This window comes from Pseudonaja textilis, chromosome 1 (genome assembly GCF_049901715.1).
Source record: "Pseudonaja textilis isolate UNSWEBS1 chromosome 1, rPseTex1.2, whole genome shotgun sequence".
Classification (NCBI taxonomy): domain Eukaryota; kingdom Metazoa; phylum Chordata; class Lepidosauria; order Squamata; family Elapidae; genus Pseudonaja; species Pseudonaja textilis.
Genome location: NC_141990.1, coordinates 26965413 through 26978594, shown reverse-complemented (window position 1 = coordinate 26978594; position 13182 = coordinate 26965413). Strand labels below are relative to the sequence as shown.

The 13182-nt window shown below is 37.1% G+C and overlaps 1 protein-coding gene across 3 annotated transcripts in view; it reads right to left on the bottom strand.

The window, feature by feature from the left end:
- The window catches only part of EXTL3 (exostosin like glycosyltransferase 3), a 123990-nt gene that overhangs the window by 76224 nt on the left and 34584 nt on the right, over nucleotides 1–13182 (bottom strand). The gene's annotated exons all lie outside the window — the stretch shown is intronic.

The following is a 13182-nucleotide window of genomic DNA, read 5'->3' as shown; positions in this document are numbered from 1 at the left end:
AAGCATTTTAAGTGAACAATAGTCCTTGTGGGTATAGGAAAATGCTAAATAAACCCTGAGCAAAATAAGTTTGCTTGATGCCCAATGATGGGATGGAGGCAATTAAAACTGATATTTTATTTTCTCCTTTTGGTGGAAATTAAATGAATTGTGCAAAATCATTTACCCAAGGAATATTTGGTTCTATTCTCCCAATGAATTAAAATGAATATTATTATAAAACTATTGAGAGATCATGTATATCTAGAAAATGCAGGATTTAAGAAGTCATCCAACTATATATACAACATTCCCCCCCCCCCAAAAAAAAATCTTCACCTTTTCATACTTCACATATTTTACACTAAAAACAGAGGAGAATGTTTCACATAACATTTCGCATAAAGGGGGCTTTTTAATTGGTCTAGTTGTTAAGACACCAGGCTAGAAAGCAGAAGATTTGAACTGTGAGTTCAAATCCCTTCTTAGCCATTAAAGTCAGCTAGGTTGACTTTGGGCCAGTCATTCTCTCTCAACCCAACTCACCTCACAGGCTTAGTGTGCAAAAAATAGGTGGAGGAAGGTGTGTTGAATATGTTCACCTTCTTGAGTTATTGTTTGTAAAAAATAATAAAGATGGGATATAAACAAATAAAAATTGTATTTATAAGATGTTCTTGATGATGATGATGATGATTTGATGATGATTTCTTATCTTTCTGAACTGCTGAAGACCTTTTATGATGACAACAGGATTATTCCAAAGACTCATTCCATTTCTATATACTGGCACATACATCCAGTATAAAAAAAAGAATGTTTCCATTAAAAATAAATAAAAGAACAGCAGTCATTACCAAATAAATCTTACAGATCAGATTTATTTAATCAAAAACTTGACCACTCAAGTCTTTAAGTAGAAGGGGAAGAAAAATCAATTATAAGAGATGCACTATACTTTATGAAACATTTAGACAAACTGAAACTTAAATCTTCAAATTAATGCAATACCAAAAATAGAAATGCTTAGAGCCCTCTCGATGAGTATCAGACATCGAAGCCTGTGAAGGTGGGAAAGATACTCAGACATGTTTGGTCTACCATTTACAAGCTTAATCCTTGCTATTCTTAGTTTATCAAATCTAGTAGGGAAGGGCTGTCTGGGGGCTCCAGCTTTTCCATGCCAGCAGGCAAACTGCCAACCTACAATACAGTATTCCAGTAGAACACAGCAACATCAAGATCTGCTTTATGCCAAGTCAGATTATGGTATCCATCTAAGCAAGAACATTTTGCTCGGACAATTGCAGCCCCGCAGGATTCTCAGGAAACGATTATCTTTGCCAACACTTCCTACCTATTTGCTCATTTTAATTGGATTTGCTTAACAGCTGCAGTAAAAATGGACATTAAATCTGTCGGGTCATGTGATGAACTGTTTAACTACTGCATCACTTAATGACCAACATTTCAGTCCCAGTTATGGTCATAACTCAAGGATTACCTATAGTTAACTGGTTTTTTTGGGGAGAGGAATAATCAAGCAAACAAGAAACCCTAGAAAATTGATATTAAGAAGTGAGTTGGAGGGGGGGAAAGGATTCTAAGGACTCTACTCTTTCTGAGTAGAAAAATGAGTAAGCAAGCAATTCAAGAATAGAAAAGTGACAGCTATCATGTACAAAGAAAAGAGAGCTAAAATATTAGATGTATAGAGTAGCTAATGAAAGGTATAATCACTAGGCAGACAATTTTAAGGAGATGATATACTCTTGATTAAAAATTCAGCTAATGTATTTAGATTATTTGGCAAGCAGAAGTATAAAATGTTTTCTGTTGACAGTCTCTTAATTTTTTTAGCTCAATGAAATAAATTTGTGCATAAGAAAAACATTGTAACTAGCTTTTGAGAGTAAATGTTCCAGGGTGAATAGCAAGCAAATATTCAGATATGTGTTTAAACCAAAAAGTTCACATCTACTGAAGTCCTGCCGTATTTATATATTGATTCTCAAGAAATTTCATTCCTTTCTATTGAAATGACTGCTCTAATATGCAAAGTAGTTGTAAAAAAAGCTATACAAATCAACAAGTACTCCTATTTGCTTTGTTAGAAAATCTGAAGTCATTTCACGTTCACACAGAAATATAAGAATTCTAGAAAAAAAATGGTAAACCAACACACAATCATAAAATGGGGTCTTTAAAAAGGCAGCATCTTCAATTGGAGCCCTCCATAGCCGATTATAGAGGAATTAAAGCAGATTGCAACAACCAGACAGGTTTCTGTGGGAGAATATAATCCTTTAGGAATGCTGAACCTGGTCCATCAGGGATTTTAAAACGCTTAAAATCAATATTTTTCATTAATACCCAGAAATGGGGCTTTAAGCCATGTAGTTGTTTAAAAATGTAAAATGTTCCCTAAAATCTGTTAGCAGTATGTTGATCCACAGCAATCTCCAAAGTGTCTTTTTATATATTTATAAAACTCAAAACCTGCCATTAAGCAACAATAATGAAAAACTAATGTACTGATTTTGTTTACCAAACCTGAAAGGTTATAACTGTGGTCTTCTGCATATTACTCAGTGGGGCTTCTTCCTTGCTGTGCTTATGCATTTAGTATTACAACTATATGCTGCAATCTTTACTATACTGATCTCAAAAGAAGCTGTTTACCAAGGATCCCTAAACTTCGAAGGCCCATTTGACACATTGTGGGTATTTAGGGAACGTGCAAAGATTCTCAGAGATTTTTCATTAAAATATTACAATCTCCTTTTCCTGGTATAACATTTTCTCAACAGAATTTCATCTGGAAAGAGCCGGTAGGCTAGTGGGCTAGGAATAGATTTAACAAGTGGGAAGCAGTGTCATTCCATTTTTGGAATGGGTCCTGGGATTGCTTTTGATTTGCCTTTAAAAAAAAAACAGCTGTGGCAGCAGCACTTCAAAATATCCAGATATTTACAGCAATGCATATCTAACACAGTAAACTGGAGAATGTTAGAAGATGAGCAAGAGAGAAAAAATGAATTCCAAGAAACAGATTACAGGTCTTGTTCTCATTTTTGGCACGATTCTTGTTTCAGAATCTAAAGTCTCTATTTCCACTTGTCTTGTAATTACTCCCTGCTACATGCAGACATTTGGTAAAAGCATATCAAGAATAAAACAAAAGAGAACTTGGAGATCTTTGAAGGAGGTTTATCACCACAAAGCTCAAGTCAAATGATCAGCTACGTGTCTCAAAGCTCCTTGTCCAATAAGTATTCCAGCAAAACCCAGCAAACCAAGAACACCAAATCAGATTACGTATCCACCTATTCTAGTATATTCAGCTCTGAAAGTAGCAGCTCTGCAGGATTCTCAAGCACAGATCACCTTTCTCAATACTTCCTATTTGGTCGTTTTAACTAGAGATGTGAAGAACTAAACCTGGGGCTTTCTATTTATGAAGCATATATTCTATCTACAGGCCTTGTTGGTAGATCTGAGACTCATTCATGATCTAATCCAGCTCAGGAATTCTGGGAGTTGAAGTTCACATGTCTTAGAGCAGGGGTCCCCAACCACCGGTCCCTGGACCGGTCCCGATCCGTGGATCATTTTTTACCGGGCCGCAAAGCTTGGGCGCCGCCATCTTGTTTCGACGGCGCTTCTGGGTTTTCAGTTGCTTCTGGGTTTTCGGTTGGAAAGTGCTTCGGGGTTTTCAGTTGGAAAGCAGCGTTTGGGTGATCGCGCCTTAGTTTCATCGAGGGGGGGGAGGCTTCGAATGAAGAGCCGTCCCGATGGCGGTGGAGTCTCATGTTACTCAGGTACCAGTCCGTGGAAGAATAATCGTGAAACCGGTCCCTGGTTCACAAAAGGTTGGGGGCCACTGTCTTAGAGTTACCAAGTTTGAGGAAAACTGACCTAATACAAATAGACTTGGCTCTCATTCATTTAAAAAAAAAGATTTTTATTTGAGAAAAAAGATTCCATAGGTTTAGGATGTTGTACAGCAACAGTGACACAATATCAGATTCTTTTTATGTTAACATCCTATGACAAATAGGATTAGTATTTCAAGCCAATTTTTAAAGACTGCAGGTGCCTAGTAAGAAAAAAAGCCAAAAGCAAAATTGATACATTGGTAGATTTTCCAATGCTCACAACCTGTCTCAGGGAAACAATCTGGAATCTGAGAATAGGCCTGCTGCTGTTGTTTTCCTGTTTTCTTTGGTTAAAACAAAAACCATTCCACTCAAGCTCTGCATTCTTTTAAGACATTTCTAAAGATGACGGAAGCATTCAGTGCTGTGTCTGAGACAAATTCATCAACCTCCCAATTAATAAGCAAATAATAAGCAAAGCCAGCTGTTCAATAGCTGGCAGCCAATTTCTGGCCCATTTTCAAAATCATAGTTGAGATATGGAAATGTAATGGCACTGAGGTGATTTTAGGAAAAAAAAGATGCTAAAGAAGTAACAGATTCAAGTAAATCTGGAGATAAGTTTTTTGCTGGATTCTTTTGGGCAATTCTGTAATCAATGTGCAAGTTTAGAAAGAAGTAGTAAAGACTGGAACTCAGTGTCATGAAAATGGTTTGTTGGTTTGTTTTTATACAGCTACTTTATTGCTTAAAGTCAAGAAGATAAATCTGAGCTGATACAGGAAATGCCTTATAAAAATCTCTAAAAAGATTGCAGGAAATTGGAAAAAGTTTCCATAGTATTTTGAGTTTCTCCAAAAGAATACCTATTGTAAAATAAATATAACTGTTGATTATGCAGGGGGAACAATTTAATTTGTCTTGATGCCTTTTAATTAACAGGCAGGAATGTTGATTGCAGTTTGCAAGAATGAAACCATCTACATTCTTGGTATATTTTGTTCAGAATCTCTTCCACTTGTCTTTGAACTCAAATATGCAATAGGCTCCATGTTCTTTCCATTTTCATTTATGGGGAGTGACCAAAATGGTCTTTTTACACTTTTACGGTAAAGGAGAGTAGATTTTGGTGAATACACTGATGTTTCCAATATACATTTTTTAATTAAATTTTTGCCATTCTTATACTTTTTCCTTCAAAAATATTAAAAGGCTTTTTTTTTAGGAAGAAATTGTGCTAATTAATTTATTACCATATTAACTGGAGTAAAGTCTTTACATGAGCAAAATCCAGTTCTTCAGACACATCTCACAGCTTGAATGCTAATCAAAAAAAGCTTGATGTCATAATAAAATTACTTAGTCTGCTACAACAATACCAAAAATCAGTAGTCTTATCACACTTTAAAGATAAACATACCCTCCCCCTCTTTTTGCAAAAAAAAAAAACAAAGGCAGGGATTCTATGGCTGACACCAATCATAGAGCAAGACATAAACTATTCATGGGCAATAGCTGGCCAACTGTCACAGGAGGAATGCTAAATAGGGTTGGGCCCAGTTAAAACTTGGATAAGATTCCTCCATAGAAAACTAATGTTACCCTGGAAAGATCTTAGAACATCCCTGAATATAATGGTAAACTAGTTTCATAATCAGGCCGAGAAAATATTTGGGCTTGGTTCAGAGGAGGAATTGAATGTTTGCTTCACTCAAGTAGCCTGTTTTATGGCAGCTAGTTAAGAACAGTGTTTTCCAGTCTTCTGTTTAAAATACAGATCTAGTGCTTCATATATAAGAAAGTCCTATAGCCACTAACTGTTCGCCTTCTTCAAATATTGTATTAGCCTAATACTAAAATATACTTTCAAACAGTAGACTAGTGTTACCCTACCACCCTTTTGAAAATAATTGGAGAAAGGTTTTACACTAATCCCACAGGCATTCAAAACTGGGTTAAAAAGCAGCTAGTATCATCATTAACCTTAATACTAGTTTTAATAGATACAAACAGCAAGGGATGTTAATATTAATACCAGTAAAGAAATTTGCTGCTCCCCATTGCATAATTGAGCCTGATAAGAGGAAGAAAATGAGTAAAAATTCCTTGGTTCCCTGGACCACACAGGGACTGGGATTATATAGCATGCTAAATTCTAAACCTAGGTTAACAAAACAAATGCTGAATTCATGTAACGTACTATACAAAAACAAATAAACTATATTTTAACAACACAGGCTGTGAAGACAATTATTAGGTTCCCATCAAACGCTGTTCACAAACTATGTACTCTCAATTGGAGCCTTGAGGGCTGCCTGCAGCTCACAGCTTGCCCATTGTTTCACAAAGCAATGAAATCTAGTTTCTACAAGAAACACTTCTGTCGGTTAGACAAACTGCTTCAATTCTGTACTTGCAGGTCACTGGGTCAATAAATTAGAGATGAAATGGTTTCCAATACTTTTTAAAAATGACCTTGTTTTATCTAGATCCTTAATAAAGAAGAAGCAGGCTGAGGAAATGAAAGAAAAGTTCTACAACTAAAAGCAATTGTCCTATCAGCCTTCAAACTCTTCAATCAGGAAAGTGTCTATGGAGGTTTTCAGTCATCCAGGTCATAGTTGTCCCAAAGGTGCTTTTTTTTCAAGAGGCAACTGGATTTTCTTGATTTTCTTTGAAGACATTTCACTTCTCATCCAAGAAGCTTCTTCAGCTCTGACTGGATGATGGGGAACTGAAAGATTTATACTCCTTGGAGACAGCTGGACATTTACATTCTTTTAGCACCAATTTGCACCACTCAGGTGACCCTGATGACACAGATAAACCTCCAGGTGAGCTAACGCACTGCAAAAATGATATAAATGACCAGCTGTCTGCAAGGAGTATAAATCCTTCCATTCCCCACCATCCAATCAGAGTTGAAGAAGCTTCTTGCATGAGAAGTGAAATGTCTTCAAAGAAAAAACAAAAAGTCCAGTTGACTCTTGAAAAAAGCACCTTTGTGATCTTCAGTCAGGAGCATCAGCAGTTGAAGGTAAAGAGTTACAATGTGCAGGAGGAAGAGTATGGTGTCATAATCTAAGCTTAATGCCTTTTGTATCTGCAACACAATGCTGTGCCATCTTCCAGTTTTTGATCCCTCTTCCCCCCAAGACACTTCTTGCTTTCAATCTGTCAGAATCCATACCAACTCAGACTATATCCCAGGAGTGGGATTCAATTTTTTAAACAACCGGTTCTATGGGCGTGGCTTAGTTGGTGGGTGTGGCTTGGTAGTCATGTGACTAGGTGGACATGGGTTTGTGGTCATGTTATTGGCTGGGCGTGGCCAACTCAATATCACTCACATCGAGGCACGCATCTCCTCCCCTGGCCTCTCATGACTGTGGGGATGCTGCAACAGTCGTAAGTGTGAAAAATGGTCATAAGTCACTTTTTTCAGTGCCACTATAACTTTGAATGGTCACTCCACACAAGGAAAGTACCAGCAAAGGAGGGGGAAAAAGCTCCAGAGAAGTTCCTGAAACAGGAAGTCTAGTCCTGCCAAGAATGTAATAAGGGTTAATAGAGAGGCAGTTTCTGTAAGCAACACCAGAATGTTTCCTTCCTGCCTTCCTTACAGGATTAGGCCAGTAATTTCTTCTAACAACTGGTTCTCCAAACTGTTTAGAATGTTAACAACCGGTTCTAGTGAATAGGTGCAAACCTGTAGAATCCCACCCCTGCTATATCCCCTTTACAGGTTAAAAGAAAGTAAATATTTAGAATCCAACAGGTCATTTTCCCTTGGCCTGCTCCTGAATGAAAATCCAAAATGGTAAATGGTTCCTTTGACTAAACATAAGAATCCCAGTTTCCCATTTTTAACAACGGCCTGGCTGGCCAGATTTATCCAAGAAGTCCCTAAATGGGGCAGAAAGCATCTGCTCTCCCTTCTTTATCTCCAGCATCTCGTACTGAGAGGCATACCACCTCTGGACAGGGAAGCTATCTAGCCTATCTAGCTTCTGTGGCTTGTCGCCAGCAGGCTTATCCTCCGTGAATCTATTTGAGACTGAAATAAAGCTCTAATGTCACTGCATTGTGTTAAAAGCCCATCAGTCTGTCATCAAAATGAAATGCAAAGGAATTAGCGTGCAATTTTCCCATAGTAACATTTCATCCATTTTCCCACCAACATCCACTTTTGGGGCTTGCTGGCTTTTCAAATTTCTTTCAAGACCCTCTGGGTAATTAACCAACTGCAGCACAATGTTGTCACTGGTGGACAATAAATGTACTATGCTGGCACAGATCCAGCCACCATTTTATTCCCAACAGAACAGATTATGACTTCCCGCTAGGCTCTCTGGGGAAGGGTGCAAGATATAATACAATACAGCTGGGCAGGCAACTGGAAAAAACAGTAACAAAACTTCCATTATTATCTGAACTCCTAATCCACAGGAACAGACATGGTCCATAGAAGTATTTCTCCTTAATAAACTTTTAACTGTCCTTGGGTTTCACTTTTCAGCGTGCTTTTCATCATAGGTCTCCAATGACTTACCCTTGCAGTAAGATATATGTAAAATTGTTTTTCATTAAACTCTGGAATGCTATGCAGGAGCTTTTGCTCTACCCAAACAGCAACCTACTATAAGAAGCCCTATCCTCGAACTACAGTAATAGTATCCTGGGAATACCTCCGGTTGCAGAAGATAGTAGAGTATTGGATTGATAACTGACTATCAGAGCTCAGGATATCTGAAGTTTGTCTGGCTAGTGAAGCCTGTTCCAAAGATCCCTTATCTTTCTTATTTAACTTCTAAAATAACCAACCCCTTTATTTCAGCATAGGAATTAAAGATCATTGCTTAATATTTACACTGTGTTCTAAAGTCTTCAAAGCACTTCAAGGCATTATATAAATCAGTCTTAATATTTCTGTATCAGAGGCAGAAGGGCTAAGGATGAGTGCCTTGTTCCAGTTAGCCGTCTATACAAAGTTTAAGGACTTCTTGATTCATAGATGTTAATTACTTTATTTCTTAGCATCTCAGATACGACAGGTTGTAAAACTCCCACACCAGCAAAATTCTCTGTTCCTTGATAATCATTTTTACTGCAAGCCTGAAACATGGATGAAATATAAATTAAGCACACAAAAGCAATTTGAGGCTTTTTTTTCCCTGACTACTAAGTCCAGAAGTTAATTGTCTATGGAATTATCCAGTTTTTTAATACGACCCTGAAGAAAAGGAAGTCAAGAACGTTCTTTCTTCCCTTGACTTTTAACCAAATTCCATCAGGACTGAGGATAAAGAGAATCACTTGCTTTACCTGTAGATCATAAATCTTGACATGCCAAAGGCAACTCTGTTCATAAAGCATAGTATTAAATAAGTACTCTTCTTGAGGTTTGCTACACCCGTACAACACAGACCCTTAGCAAGAGTTGCAACTGTGCCTAACCAATACAGAATAATTACTGTATAAAAGTGCAAAAGAAAAGGGAGAAAATCCTTTTTTTTTTTTGCTTCTTTGTAATATAGAGGAGGGTAGGTAATATTCTGTATGTTGATCAACATTGCATCTGCAGATCAGAGAGCACATCAGCTGCCTTTGCTCCAATGTACGAGATCAAGGTAATCATGATATAGAGTTTGTGGATTTGTAAATGAAGGGTTTCTCCATGAAAAATTAAACCAAAAAGGATGCCTTTCATGTTGATCAATAACCAACAGAGATGCTTTTATGCAAATAGTAGCCTGATTGCAAGGCGATTACAAGGAAAAGGAAAATGGTAGGAACCTTCTTTTACCATCCATGTTGCTCTCACTCCAGGTAGCCAATCTAAATGCAAATTCTGAGAAGGAAAAGCTACAATATTCTAGATGGATAGCAAATAATTTTTTTAAAATTGTAGACCAAACAGCAGAGGAAGTACTTGGAAGTCTAATCCTACATAGATTTAAAAAAAGATTGAATTACTTATTATACTAATTATAATATGGACTAAAAATACAGCTATATCATGATTACCTTGATCTCATACATTTGCAGAAAGGCAGTTGATTTGCTTTCTAGACTGATCTGCAAATGTGATGCTGATCAACACACAAAATATTACCTAGCTTCCCCTATATTACCCTAAACTGCCAAATTACTAAGACTCCCACTAGAGATTTCTGCAAATGTGAATATTGAGTGTTGGGGGCAATATGCTGACTCTGTAAACTGCTTAAAGAGGGCTGTAAAGCACTATGAAGCAGTATATAAGTCTAAGTGCTATTGCTATTAGCAAAGTTCATATAAAATTGTAACAATTTGTGCCAGTTCCATTCATCCCCCTTAAAATTAACAGCACTATCAGTCAATATCTGAATTTGTATCTTTCTTGAGGCAGTTGCAAGCAACACAACTTGTTTTGTTATATGTTCCTCTATATCAATCACAGGAAGTAAGTATTAACAAAAAAAGTAAGAGTTAACAAAGGCATTTACAACATTCATTGTTATACAGTTTATTTTTCTTAGCAATCATATATGGACTTATATGCAATCTGTAGAACACTTTGTATCAATTTTCTCTAGATTGTAGCTTAGACTGACATGTATTGATTTTTTTTCTATAGCCCTTCCCATTTTAGTAGAGGATTATAAAAAAAAAAAAACCCACCTCATGTATCACAGGCAAACTGAGTCTTTGCTCCAATGTACATGTTCAAGCAGGGAGAGAAATTATAGTTGAAAGGGATCAGTTACAGCACAACATGAACAATGAAACTATATGGTTTAGCTCTCAGCTTCCTCCATAATTCCAAGTTCAGAAAAAGGGCACACAAGGTAATTCCTGCTGTCATTCTAAATTTAGGTTTGGATTGACCAAAATAGAGAGGAAGAGATAGTCAATTTGTGCACCTCTACCTTTTGATTTTCCCTAAAGTTGGTTGCAGTTGGTTAACCTTCCCTGTATTTATGTATGTGGACCCTGCACCTGTGGGAATATACTAGGAAGAGGAAGAGGAAGAAGATGACACACAAAGCAGTAGGACAGAATGGAGAAGGTAAACACCATCTTTGTGGTGATAACCTGAGAAGGTAGGAGGAAATCAGAGGACGTTTTTCATACACAGAGTTTCATGGGCAAGAAAAGCTGAGGTGGGCGAAAAAGCTGGTAGGAAGTAGTTGGTTGAAGCTGAACTCAGAGGAAGAGAAGAAAAATGGTTAGCAACCAATGAAATTAGGCAGTGCCCAAGTGTTGAAAAAGAACAACAACAAGAAAGATATCATGGGCTGGGATTTCTCTACACAATACAGACATCCAGAGGGAGAAGAGGATCTGAAGACACAGGGAAACTCACCAGCCACAAAAGATTGCCAGCTAAGAATTACTGGAAACCCTTAGTTAACTCTATGGATAATTTAGCAGCAACTACATTTTTAAATGAGCACACAATTATATTAAAAGATGCACTATTCTTCCAGTCTGGAAGATAGTTAATCACAGAATGATACAGCAATTTGGTTGTAAAATGATTTACCATATTCCATACTCTTTGGAAAGCAGAGAATAGAAAGGGGGATGAGGGAATTGAAGCCAATGTCACTTACATTATTATACAGCTGAAAGAGTTTCGTAGAGAAATCAATATTTTTCTTTTTGAATAGAAGGGAAAAAACGAAGAGGTAAAATTACATATAGGTGCTCATTAAAACATCCATAGGTGCTCATTAAAACACATCCAGCTTGGCTTGAAGAAGACTTTGAACTTACAAAGATACAATAGCCTTAGGAGTAATACAATCAAAAATATGACTACGTTATGCTTCCTGTGCCAAAAGGCATTCTTAATGGGAATTGGGTAGTACTTCTATGGAAACCCACATGAGGATTTGTCACCTGGAAATACATCCAGCCCATTGTAACTGATAACTTGCCCTGTCGGTGATGGCGGGGGCTATGATTTTCTCCTTGGTAGTTCCTTGATTAGAATATTGATTTCTGCTCGATTGTTTGTCTAGTGTTAATCTCTGCTTATCTGGAATTGGTTATTGGAAATGATGTGTTCTGGTCTTTTTATTTCCTATTTAGCATGTTTATTCTCTTTATCCATGTGTTTATGCACGTACTCTCATAGTTTTCTGCTTGTCTATCCTACCAGACATATTATCAAACAAAAATCAATACCCTGCTCAAGAAACTAACTTCTGCTTTCTACTAAATGCAGTCTTTGCTTCTTTGTAACTGAAACACTTAAAGAAAAACCAGAAGAGTTACCTGTATGTCCCTGTTTATTTCATAATATGGTTTATGGAATCTCCATAGACATATGTGGTTTACAGTTCTTATTTTTGAGGAAAGTGTCTGTTAGAATCTTTGAAATATAGCAAGAGAAAAAGATGAATGAAAAATTAAAATACAAATACAGAAAGTGTGTTTTAAGCTTCACGTAGACATATGGTGAAAATCAAAAGGCCTTCAGGGTCAATTTAGAAGCCTATTGTGCCAATGCCAGATACCACAAATAGAAGTTCTGGGGCATATACATGACATTCACTAACATTCAAGCTGATATAGAGAAGATTCCCTAAATCTGACAAAATGTGAAGTTATTCCATAGTGGAAGGAACATGATGTCAAAATGCATCACTGCAATCAATCAGGACAATATTTTGTCGGGTCTGTTAGTGCTGTTTTGCTTCCTAGGTTAGTCCAATTGATCAGACCTTAGCATATATTTTCAGAGGCCCTCTGGATTGCAAATGATGTGCTCAGCTTCTTCTCTTTAAAGTGCATTGAGCACAAGGGCAAACATGCCCTTTGCATTCATAAAATTTGAATTAAAAGCCCTAAGCAAAACTGCTGCTTTCCCAGGGGTGGGGTGGGGGAACAGCTGTTTTGGCGAAGGCTCAGAATAACATTCATAATCCTGAAAATTGTAGCAGAATCATTTTCTAAATCCCTAACAATTTCTAAATCTCACAAGCAAAATATTTGTTACAGGCTCAAATTCTGAATAGAGTGTAATCAAGAGTAAAAGTACAGTACAGTCTGATCCAGAAGCCCAACAGCTGCAACTGAGCTAAGAGTGCCACTACAGCAGCCAGCAAACATTTCTTCAGAAGAAATTCTGGGTTTATTGGTGCTCCTGAAGCATGCTTACGAGCAACAGATGTTCCATAGACAACTGAAAGAACAAGAGGAAAGTTGCAGTCAAAGTTGGAAGTGTGATCAATAAGAAAATATAGCCAGAAGTGAATTTATGAGAGTTGAAGAAAAAAGGGTGATTTTTCTTTTAAAGAAATGGAATGACAGCATTCCTTTTTGGAAAGTATAA